The sequence below is a fragment of the Triticum aestivum genome, chromosome 2D, assembly GCF_018294505.1.
Source record: "Triticum aestivum cultivar Chinese Spring chromosome 2D, IWGSC CS RefSeq v2.1, whole genome shotgun sequence".
Taxonomy (NCBI): domain Eukaryota; kingdom Viridiplantae; phylum Streptophyta; class Magnoliopsida; order Poales; family Poaceae; genus Triticum; species Triticum aestivum.
The window spans coordinates 591,478,433-591,488,112 of NC_057799.1; the positions used below are offsets into that span (position 1 = coordinate 591,478,433).

Genomic DNA, 9,680 nt, shown 5'->3' on the forward strand with positions numbered 1-9,680 from the left:
ATCAATTTTTGAATTAATGAGACTGGCGATGTGGGGCTAAAGTTTCTAGGTTTTTTTTAAGAAACTGCCTTTTTTAAGGGGTAAACAAAGTTTTATTGATCAAAATTCACACAGTGGAATACATCTCGTGGGTTTGGCCTAGCCACTTTAGAGAAACTGCTAAAGTTTCCAGGTACAGCTTACCCCACTAGTAGCAGGCCGGCGCCTGGCTGGATATATACCGAAAAAGGGTTTTTCCCCAACCAACATTGAGTACAGATAACGCTGTGGCGAGCAGCACAACACACCAAGAAAAAGAAGAAGAAACAAATGCCAACCACGGCAGCTAGGCAAAGCGCGGATGACCCGCCACTGCGGCGCCCACCGGAGACAAATCACCACAGACCGAGGCTCCGATCCGCCGCGTACCAAGCAGCACCTCCAAGAAGGGATGCGACGCCGACGACGCTGCTGTCCGGACGAGTCCTCAGGTTTCCCCGGGCACGCGGAGGGAGGTGGGGGGGGGGATACCACCGGCACCCTCCAGGAAGGAATGGTGGCACCCGCAGGTGTCACCGCGCCGGGGCCGAAGCCGGCAGGGATTTCTCCCGCATTCCAACCCCAACCGCCCAACCGGACGGAACCGACCCGCCAAACCGTCGCCCATCACCATGCGCCAACGCAGTAGCGCCGCCACCCACGCCGCCTCACTACGAACACTACCACGAGGCCAAGAGGACCGGAGAGAAGCTCACCACGACGGGAGCAGCAACACCGACGCCGAGCGGGAGGGAACCACCTCCACCGCCGTCGTGCGGGAGGCCCGTGCCTCCGGCACCGTCGCGGTAGCCGTTCGGACGCGGCAGCGGGGCATGCCGGGCCACCCCTAGCCCAGCCAGGCCCGAAGCGGGCCCGTTAACCCCCGCTGGCCGCGATGCAGCAGGCCGGCGTCGTCGTCGCCGGCACCCAGCCGCTCGTCGCATCTCCCCCGCCTCCCAGAAGCCACGCCGGAGACCATCCCCGCCGCCGGCCCGCCCAGGCCCAGATGAGGCCCGAAGGGCCCAGATCTGGGCCGAGCGGGCGACGCCAGATCCCGCCGCCGCGCCGCCCCGCCTCCCAGCTGCTTGCTTGCATGCGCCACGGAACCCCGCCGCCACGCCAGACCGCCGCCGCCTAAATGCACCCCCCGGAGCAGCTCCACCCACGCTGGAGAGCGACCGGGAGGGGAAGGGCCAGGAGGCCGCCGCCACCAGCAGCCCCGGGGCCAAGCCGGCCGCGGGCGCCGACGACGGCAGCGGGAAGGGAGGTGGGAGGGAGGGCCTGGAGGGAGGAGGCCTGACGCGCGGCCGGTCGCCCGCGGGAGGGCGACGCGGTTGCGAGAGGAGGGTCCGAAGCTTGACCTTCTCTGGTGGTTGTTTACCAGCAAAGGACGAGTCCACTTTACTCAATCTCACTTACTTTGTGGCTGGATATATATGGACCAAGCCCACAGAAAATACTACCCAGTAACGGCCCAGGTTATACGTCAAGTTCGGCCCGGTACCCATCGCGCTCCCGTGAACGAGACGGACACGGACCTCGTCTCTCTTCTGCTTCTACCGGGGAAACGCGACGGCCGCCGAGATCCGCGCCGCGAAGCCTCGCCGCCGCGTTCGACGAAGGAGCCAGTGCACGCAAGCATAGCGTGATTCGGGGATGTTTGGGATGCGGGCCAGCGGCGCGGCAACGCTGCGGGTGGTGGGGCGGACGCGCACCTCCACGACGACCCGGACGATGCCGCCGTCCCGGCGCTCCTCGACTCCCGCTTCGACGGCGACAAGTTCGACGCGCCTAAGCACCTTCTCGCCCTCATCTCTCCACGCAGGTACGGCTAGCGTTCCCCTCTTCTCCTCTCCTCTCCTCTCGTCTCATCTGAGTATCTGACGCGGCGGATTCTGTCTTAGGTCTTGATTGTAGCCGCGAGTAATCCTAGCTGAACAGACATGAAGAGTTTGCATTCAGGCAAACTATTTTGTGAGGAAGTCTGAAACCTACACAATGCTTCTCCAGTGAAAAACTTCCGTCTGCGACCAGCATAGTGCACGGAGTGAAAAATCCACAAAATTAAATCATGTCTGTGGGTAATCCTAGTCCTATTCCTTCCTGAACAGACTTGATGTTTTGCACTCGGAGGTTACAAATTAGAATGTGATGGTGCAATTTTGTTGTCTGAAAAAGTCTAAACCACATGCATTGTTTCTCTAGCGAATAAACTATGCCTGTCGCCAGTATAGTACAGAGAGTAAGCGTCGAGCTTTGTTTTTTGTGTGTGTGTGTTTGTCTGTGCACGGGAGGCTGGTGTTGTCCGTGGCTATGGCTAACTACTAAGTATTCATTAAGGTGATATGGTAAAGATAGCTTACATGACAAAATCTAAGCAGTGCACCGTGCTTGCATGTTGTGTCCAATAATATAGTAGGTTAGCATTATGTCGTTTATCTACCACTGATATAAAATCTCTTTTGCTGAAGATAGTCACACCATGCAATCCTGGACACTTACATCAAAACTCAGCCATTCATGTCAACAGAAAGAGAGAAACGTGATGTCTTGCCCCAAAATAGTAGTATTATATGAAGAGAAGTATAAGTGCATAACTGACAATGCACAATGGTTTGCTAACTACTATGATGAGTTGTTTGGAGCGCTGCATCATCTCCTGAACATTACAATTTTGTTAATTCAGTATTGTACAGAAGGCAAGAGCTTCAGAGATGTGGTCAACAGATCACCCCCGTGCGTTCCCCTGTCTGACAGGTCGCTGTGGACCCCTGTGACGATGCCAATTTTCGGGGACACAAACATCAGGAAGGACGACATGAGGCTGCTTATCTTCTCAGGAACGGCCAATCCTTCGCCCACCCAGGTCGGTTCGATCTTCCTTGAAAGGGAATACATCAAGCAGCAAGCTACTTGCTATAAATCCTTCCATGTCAAACTGAATGATTTGTCACTCAATGCCACTCTAAGCTGTATTTGTTTTTCTCTTCGTGTCTTGTGACAGGAAATAGCAAGCTACATCGGTCTAGAACTTGGGGAGATAAACATAAAAGTTTGCTGATGGCGAAATATATGTTCAGTTGCAAGAAAGTGCAAGGGGATGCCGTGTGTTCCTTGTGCAGCCATCATGTCCTCCAGCCTCATGGAGCTACTCATCACGATTGATGCGTGTAGAAGAGCATCTGCTAAGAATATTACTGCAGTTATCCCTTATTTCGGTTATGCCAGGGCTGACAGGAAGGTAATATTTTTAAAATATGATTTCTTATTTTAATGACAAAACGTAAGCCTACACCATAGACTTGTTAGTTGGCACAGCACACCTGTGCTTTTACAATTGCTGTATAACCAAACTTTCTGAGGTCAAATAAAATCACCCCCATATGTGAATGTTTTTTAATATTCATATAAATGTGGAGAATTGAAAGTCAATGCTGAATAGTGCAGCATATTCTATTACCATGAGGAGCATGTTGTTCTCAGGATAATACATGATCAGAAGAAACTTAGTCTTACTCTAGATTTCTGGCATGTCATCCTAATATTTACGGAAAAAATCATCACCAAATCTAACATAAGCTCTTTTTTTTTTACTTCGCTGCTTTTTCAGTCTCAAGGTCGTGAATCTATGGCTGCAAAACTTTGTAGCTAATATGATTACGGAAGGTGGTGCAAACCGTGTCCTTGTTTGTGATCTTCATTCAAGTTAGGCCACGGGATATTTTGACATCCCAGTAGATCATGTTTATGGCCAGGTACTCACTGATACACGTTGCTTCAGTTGATCAAGTACTTCAAAACTGGCATGTGATATCTATCATTCATAACCGTTTCTGTCTTTGCCACATTGATCTGTCAAGCCGGTGATTCTTGATTACCTCGCCAGCAAAACAATTTGTTCAAATGACTTGGTGGTGGTGTCGCCTGATGTTGGAGGCATTGCCAGAGCACGCGCTTTTGCCAAAAAGCAGATGCACCTCTAACAATTGTAGACAAAAGAAGGCATGGACACAACGTTGCCGAGGCAAGTAGTATTATAGCTGGATGAATGGGCGCGAGTGGAAGAACGGCTTAACCTGTTTTACATTCTTGTCCACAGTGGGTATATGAGCAGCTAACTAGGATGCATAGTAAGAAAATACTCATTGAGGCTCTTTTGTAGTTGTTTACGGTTTATCCACTGCTAGTCAATCTGCTGGAAATGTATATTGCATACGGAGATGTGCTGTTTCACATGGTGCATGCTAGTTTTTTTCCATGCTTTTCTGTTATCAGTTCTGTCAGATTAAACAAGCACAACTTGTCATGTGCATTTATTGCAGGTAATGAATCTGATTGGAGATGTTAAGAGGGAAAGTGTTTGTTATGATGGATGATATGATTGATACAGCAGGTAAGTTATCCCATTTAAGTTGTAGGAAACATAATTCTAAGATTGACCATCTCATAGAGGGGCAGCTGGGCCATGATTTAATACAACTAGATGACCCGTTGCGCCAATGGCGCAAAGGCTGAGTGTAAGCCATGTATTGAAAGAGTGTGCATTAAAATATATAAATTGAAAATAAAACATATGGAACAAGTCGCAAAATTAGGAGTGATAGCAGGGTGTATTCTTCTATAGCTCTTTCCCCCCACTCCCTCCTATTTATAAAGCATAAGTAAACATCAGACTGGACCATCCCAGATTGAGCATATCACAAGCACACATATCTTCATTAGACATGGAAGTGCCATTTTTAGTACACGGCCAGCAAGACAGAGTATTAAAGATTAATATGATCAGCACTCATCAGGCATTGCTATTTAAAATGATAAGCCATACTATCTTGATGGTACATAACAAAAAAGCTCTAGCATTTCCCGCCAGTTATACTACTTCTTGCTCATCAAGATTTTTGTTCTGGGAGAGATCACACCAAGCAAACACGATTCAGTTGAGCACAGACACGTAAAGATTCATGATCAAGAACATAGTTTAATTTATCTTGCATAGAAATTCACTCAATTGTCAGAAAGGGGAGACATTGATAAAAGCTTCTTCTATCTGTCTGTAGTCCTGATGTTTCTGTTTGTCAGAGCATCATGCATCTACAAATACAAGGAAAAAAATATAGTTTACATTACAAGGAAAGAAATAAGAGAACTATGTTCTCTAATCCTGATCATGTATGTATTGAACAATTAAGAATGCAATTCAAGTGCGTTTGCTAAATCGTAGATGACAAAGTAAAAACTTGTAGTACATGTGTTTTCTGATCCACCCACAAGAATCTGGGCCTTCATCCAGGATCAGATGGCTCAGACATGTTTTTCTATTTTTGCAACTGTGACCCTTCTTCTATTGTAGTCGCTCCCGTCCGAGAGAAATAAAAAGGAACAAAGTCCCCCCCCCCCCCCCCCCCCCCCCAAAAAAAATAAAAAAAATCCTCAAACAACTAATAAATAAAAAGGAGCAAGTTGCCACACCAAGCAATTAGTGTGGATATGTTGTTAGGAGACACTTGGTGCTGCTAGAACTTAAACAAGTGATCCACTAACGTAGTAGTACACTATTTTTAAGGAACACGGCATATAATTTGTGAGAGAATTTACCCTAACATCTTAAAACTTCAAGGTTTTAACAAAAAGAAAAACATATGGTCTAGGAATAAATAGACTAAAGGAGTATAGGAGAGGAGTGAAGCGATCATATCAATTTAACTGCTTCAGAATCACCGGTATAAGAAAACATGGATGCCCATTACTACATACTGACTCGGACAGCTCCTTGCCTTTTCTTATCCGATCGACAACATCTATATTTTGATCTGCAACATCATATACAGGGCGCGGGCAGAAGCACAAAAAAAAGGAGATATGCTTCTTCTTTTGATCTTCTCTACCACTTTCAAGCCCTCAGTAAAAAGAGGGCGCAATCTTGCAGACCCGGCTAGGATATTTTACGGTAGTAAAGCAGAATTGCAAGGATCCACTTAAATAATAATAATAATAATAATAATAATAATAATAATAATTATTATTATTATTCACAGATAGTTTTTGTATAACCCTATTTCACTGACAGGCTTTACGTGATAATATATGCCAAACTAATTGCAAACACTAATTGATCACCCGGTGCGGAGTAAAAAACTTATAGCAAGCAAGTGATCACACATACAAACATTCCCAGGAAAAATGCGTAAACCCACAACTCAAAAAACTACTAATAAGACCATATATGACTTCGCAGCTAATTAGGCATTTATAAAACAGAACAGTGTAGGTAATCTCCTCACGGAACCATGTATGCCTATGCAACCTAAAAAGTATCTATAGCAAACAGCGATTGAAAACATCTGTGTAGAACAGATCAGAAAAGTCATTTTCGTCTTTGTAGTCCGCATTGGAATCTATAAAAAGACTTATATATAGGAACAGTCATTGTCAAACAATCAGTCCAGAGAGATCATCGATACTGAAGCAGGAGCAAGAGACATTAGATAGAACAGAAATATACATTCCTCACCTTAATGGCAAAGGCCGAACCCATGAAGAAAGCACTACAACCTTGATGCAGAGCATGGATATCGCTCCCTTGTTGGAAACCATCGAACCTGAGAAGCACCTGCCAGGCTAAACTTGCTCCTCCTGTTCCCCTAGCCACCTCCACAAATTTGTCTTTGTTAGGAACAAGTTTCATAGCCACCTGCAATGTCCCCACATATGGGTAATTCATCAAAGAAGCTTTCAAAAAAATAACCAAATAAAAACACAAATGAAAGGCAAGCTTACACAAAATGTTGTCCTAGTTCCGTCAAGCAATCTAACGATAAGATAGCAAGCTTACCTGAATGGGGATGACCCGTGACCTGGATCTCAGCAAGATTTTTCAGCTAATTCTCTCGGCGCCCAGGATGGCCACAGCTAGGTGATGCTGACCTCCACTGCAACCGGCCGGTGGTCAAGCACTTCAGGGGGACTCGTGCTTGCATCAACACAAATCATATTATCAAAATGCAAGTGCAAACTTAATTGGGTTTGCAAGATGGTTAAAATTTACCTTAGTCTTCTTCAACTCTTCAATTAAAATTGTTCTTCATCTCTTCTTTCTCCGATCTGCACACATCATGTTTAGAAAATCCACATATTAAGAAACTAAAATGTGAATGAGAGAGAGATAGAGGAGCACCTGATTTTCTTTGCCCTATTTCTTCTTTCTCAGATCTGCACACGTTAAGTCAACAATCCAATTAGATATACATATACATGCAGCTATGTATATTTAGTAATCAATAATTTCCTTTCATCACATACACATGTGCTAGATAGTACATTAAACTCTGGTAATGTTGAAGTATGAACAGCAAGCGGATCTCTGCAAAAAGAAATCAAAGAAAAAAGGAGTTGGGACATTCTTATTTAAGTTCTTGGTACCTGACATCTGTGTAGATTTCAGGAGGGTACCATTCAATCCATATGTCCATCCCTGCAAAACTGTACCAAAAAAAAGCTGCAAATTAAGCAACTATATCTCATTGGCTAATCTCCAGATCTGCACCTCTCCTTGAAGAGAGGGGGAGGAGGAGCTATCATACCTGCAGATAGGCTGGTGATGGCAAGGTCGCCGGCAAGGAGACCCAGCTCTGGCCGAAGACACCGGCTCCCACGCGCTGCGAGGATGTCAGTTATATCTGAAGATATTTGGATAAAGATGATGTTCATCTGCTGCAGTTTTTCCAAACGATACACATAAAGAGCCAGCAAGACAACTTATTACGTACACCATATGTAAATATTAGCAGCTAAACATATGGCATATCCTCCAGTACTTCTTAATTGAAAAACTGGAAATAAAACTTACCTCATTGGTTCATAGCCTTCTCTATCCTTGCTCCTCACAAGAGCCGTCAGTTTCACAAATAACCGAATCATCTATTGTTCTTGCTCTCTTACTCTTGTCCTCTCCCTCCAGTGCAGTGAACATCAGCTACATACATCATAGGTAAATGTTAGCAACTAAACATATGACATATCCTCCATTACTTCTTAAATGAAAACTGAAAATAAAACTTCTCATTGGCTCAGACCCTTCTCAATCCTTGCCACTCACAGGAGTTTTCAGTTTCACAAATAAACGAATATGACATCAACCAACACAGGTAGTAGCAGAACCAGCAGCACCCAACAACATCACATCTAGCAGCAGCACAAGTAGTACCCATACCCCTCAGAGAAACAACACAAGCACACAGTACATTAGTAGTAAATTGACGGAAGATCAAGGAGGAAGCAGAAGCTCACCAGCCTGACAGAGACGAGAGCGAGCGGAGGAGGGGTGTGGGCGACGCGTAACGACCTCGAGCTGCTGCTGCTCCTCTTCCTCTGTGCAGCCCTCATCTCCAGAGCCGCCGGTGCCATGGGAGGGCTCCTCTGTCGGATCCGCCCGACCCGGATCCAGGCGCAACGAGGGTCACCGGAGGAGCGGCGAGCCGAGCTCGGGACGGGCCTCCATGGCGGCCTCATGGCGGCGAGGTTCGTCTGCGGGGGAGAGAGATGGGTAAGGGAGTAATGGAGGAGAGGAGAGAGGGCGGTGGTGCAGGGGCTCACCATAGCCGCGGGTGTCCACGGCGGCCACCGTCGCCGTTGCCTCCCTTTGCCCTCGAGTGGAGCGCCGCCGCCTGCGCGCACCGGCCGGCCTGCACCTGATCCAGAGGGGAGGTGGGTGTGTGGTGGAGCAGTAGAGGGTGGGTGGTGGCGACTAGGGTTGAGAGGGAGGAGACGGGAGAGAGAGAGGGGAGAGGGGAGGAGGCGATGGCGGAGGCGACGGGAAACTGGAAAAGCGAGAGGAGGGGAGATGGGGCGCTTGGGACTTATCTCTCCCCGCGCTGCTACAGTATGGCGCAAAAAAGGTGGCCACGGCCGCTAGTTGGGCGAACTAGCTCATCCTTTATATGTTCAATGATTAAACGCAGAAGCTAAATATTATATAGTTAGTTAATTTTATTTAATAAGGTGTGGATACAAGTCATATGACTTGCAATATAGTTTAAACCTGGAAACATGCTGAAGTGTTCCACATTCATGTTTGACAACTGAGAAAGTAAATTAAAACATCTTGTTGCATACCAAAAGTAGCTACCTTTTGACAATCTTTGCTTCTGGATATGAATATCCAACACTATCACAATTAAATTAGGAACTATTGCCAAAGGAGATGAGCTGCTGCATCAAGGAGCAAGAGCAGTCTATGCATGCTGTACACATGATGTTTAGGTACACTGTTTTTAATGCCCATTCCAAAATTTGTCTAGGAAGTATGCTAGATTAACTACTGAACCTGCTTTGCTATGGGAAAGGCCCATCACCGAACTATATGCCTAGTTACAGACTTGTTCCATGGAGCTGAGAGTTTGATGGAACTAGAGTCTACATCAATTCGTGCAAGCAATTCAGAAAGTGCGCAGTGTGCTGGTATAGTCAAACATTGTATGTCGAATCTAAACTACAAATCTTGATGGATACAGTAACTTCAATAGAATTCAGTGGTGAAAATGACCAAATCGTTGATGCTATGCAAAATTTGGTTTAAACTCATTTGTGGCTTTAGATTCGCCTCATGGAAATGTGAACCCAAAGTGCAAACCTTCAATAGAGATTGGAATAATTATGCTGCCTTG

At 46.2% G+C, this 9,680-nt stretch overlaps 1 long non-coding RNA gene and 1 pseudogene across 4 annotated transcripts; one reads left to right on the forward strand and one right to left on the reverse strand.

The window, feature by feature from the left end:
* The first annotated feature begins 1,521 nt into the window (after nt 1-1,521).
* On the forward strand, nt 1,522-4,253 carry LOC123054773 (ribose-phosphate pyrophosphokinase 1, chloroplastic-like; annotated as a pseudogene).
* A 111-nt stretch (nt 4,254-4,364) lies between these two features.
* Nucleotides 4,365-8,854, reverse strand: LOC123054774 (uncharacterized). 4 transcript variants are annotated; one of them, XR_006426327.1, is made up of 9 exons: nt 8,611-8,854; nt 8,305-8,541; nt 7,865-7,990; nt 7,599-7,694; nt 7,438-7,497; nt 7,064-7,119; nt 6,851-6,988; nt 6,530-6,709; nt 4,365-5,109 (listed from the first exon to the last, which is right to left on the reverse strand). It is a non-coding gene; the product is annotated as an uncharacterized lncRNA (long non-coding RNA). The 4 variants fall into 4 exon arrangements; XR_006426328.1 differs by having other exon boundaries at nt 7,599-7,725; XR_006426326.1 differs by having other exon boundaries at nt 7,599-7,728.
* Between the last annotated feature and the right edge of the window lie 826 nt (nt 8,855-9,680).